The sequence below is a fragment of the Ornithodoros turicata genome, chromosome 1, assembly GCF_037126465.1.
Source record: "Ornithodoros turicata isolate Travis chromosome 1, ASM3712646v1, whole genome shotgun sequence".
Lineage (NCBI taxonomy): Eukaryota > Metazoa > Arthropoda > Arachnida > Ixodida > Argasidae > Ornithodoros > Ornithodoros turicata.
The window spans coordinates 48,390,623-48,393,122 of record NC_088201.1 but is presented as its reverse complement, the minus strand read 5'-3'; positions in this window follow the sequence as shown (position 1 = coordinate 48,393,122).

Below are 2,500 nucleotides of genomic sequence, written 5' to 3'. Positions count from 1 at the left end.
CTACCTCGGTTAATAAGAATATACCGAGTGCCTCACGTAACGGTCGCCAAGTCTTTTAAAAAAGAACGAAGGTATAGCTTCGTGGTTGACGCCGACTCATTGACAGCTGAGTCAACAATTAGTCAACAGTGAAATTGAGATCACATACATATAACAAGACTGACACATGAAGCTCGCACGAAATTTGTGTAAAGTACATAGAGAGTCTACAGAAAGACTTGTTACCTTCCTGTCAACACGTCTTAAAAGTTCGATAAGACAACATAAAATCAATGTGTGAGGTAAACACAAGGCCGATAGAAAGTCTACTGCATGGCTGTGCTCTCTGTTGACTAAGTTCTGTAGAATGGAAACAAAACGTAAACAGCCATTTTTGTAAGTCCTATACAGTGTCCAAAAAGTTCAGAAGTGCTTTGAAGGCAGGGCGTTGGGGGGCTGGATTGGTCATAGACAAAGCAATTTTGGCAGAGTGAAGGGGCGAGAGTCCAGCTGATTGAGAGACTTATAGCACATCTTCGGTAATACGCATGCGGATTCTATCAAATGGAACAGTATTGAATCCAGCATTGTGCATAATGGCCGTACATACTGTGGCTATCTTCTCCTGCCCATTCGCCTACCGGAGGAAATACACGCTCCACGCGAATATGGCTTCGGAGAAGACCACTGATCTCGTATAGGGTGCTCCACAGCGTGGTCACCGGCCGCCATATTGGTGGGCCCAACGCATTCTGTCGTCTGCATTTAGTTCAAGCGGGGCCACCCGTATTTTTAAGATTTACTTTAAACTAAAGGGCATGTCATGCCAGTTTGTTGCAGCTTTGAGTACACTTGACACGGACAGAGAAAGAGGGATAATTTTTCACAAGTAAGCTCTTTTTTTTTGGGGGGGGGGGGGGAAACCCGTTTATTCGTATCGCATGCATCTGACAACTCGGACTTGTTTGCATTGCAACTTCGCTGGTGCCATTACGTACTAAGAAAGTATGTGTGGCTGCTCCTACACATGTCAAGACCATGTATTTTCTATATACAATGCGCTTGTGCTTGCAGGTTCCCCACACAGTCGCTCAGCTGTGCCGAAGAAGCTGATGAGGAACCTGCGCCAATATGCCAATTTGTTCCACTGTTCTTTTAATTTGTGACGTACGGTGGAAGTAAATAAACTGCTGTGTTAACCTCGTATGTGCAGTCGCTCCTACAGCGTATGTGATAAGTCATGCATGTGCATGCTCTTCGTGCACAGAGCTTCGAATTTCTGTAATGAAATACGCCGACAGCTGAACAACTGCAAAGCACTCGTGACAATAACGTTATTTTAAGATGAGGAATCGGGGGTTTCATTGCCAAGGTCTATACTCCACCTCATTGCTGGTGGCGATGTGGTGAATAAAATAACGAGCCCCTTCAGAATAAGGATCGAGATCTCATACAATACCAAACCACATAATAACGAACGAGAACCACGGAACAGCACACGAAAACCGAACAACAAACGAAAACAAACAAAAAATATAAAAACGGAGGCACCTTACAAAACAGACAGTGTGAAACCTTTCCGAGTAAAAATAATTAACTTTATAGGTTGCCATTCGCCAAATTCACCTGCATGCGTACGCGCCCTGTGCATGACAGTTACGACCCCCGATTCGGAATACATGCAGCGGAGAAGAAAAAGGCAATTACCATTAAAAACTAGAACACGGCTGAAGCGCGTTTGGAATACATCAGCACACTGATTCCTAAGATAGATGCGTGCTAATCAGCAATGAGGAGCGTTTAAAGCGCAATAAACACTCCAAATCAAATCGCTTCCCATTGTTTCCTATGGGAGCAGCCGGCGCCAGTTGGCCCTCTAACATGGTGGCCGGTTGCCGCACCTCTCTCCCACGAGCCCTTCTCCTATGCGCGATCCAGCCTTTATACATAGAGATCAGTGGAGAAGATAGCCTACAACTCTGGGATGAAATAATGAGATGAGATAGATTCCCTGTCCGCACCACCGCCGGAGAAACCAAAGGGCATCTAGTTCACAAATAACACATTTATTCATGTACCTTGACAAGACAACACGCCAACACCGCGCGTCCGCTCCCCAAACAGTCAACCGCACCGCTCCAGACGATGGTAGAAAGAAGGCCCCGCCCCCAAAATGCATCGCAGACACGCGTGCACACTGATAAGTCCTCGCGACCTCGTTGGTGGCCACACAACCAAAAATACGATACAAATGGAACCTCTTGTTCCCACAATACTTATGGATGAACACTTAAAACACTGCCGTCCTCTAATCTGTCAGACGATGTCCGTTGCATGCAAAGGTGAGGTGAGTTTCACGCACTGTCAGAATTCAGGCTTGATTTTCTACTGGCGTTCTTTTTCTCTCTTTCTCTCATACGTTCTCATGTAGACACGGTTATTTTCAATGAAAAATAGATTGACGTCATTTTTGTGTGGTGTGCTATAGGCTAATGATTGGATTTGTAGAGCGGCGCGTTGA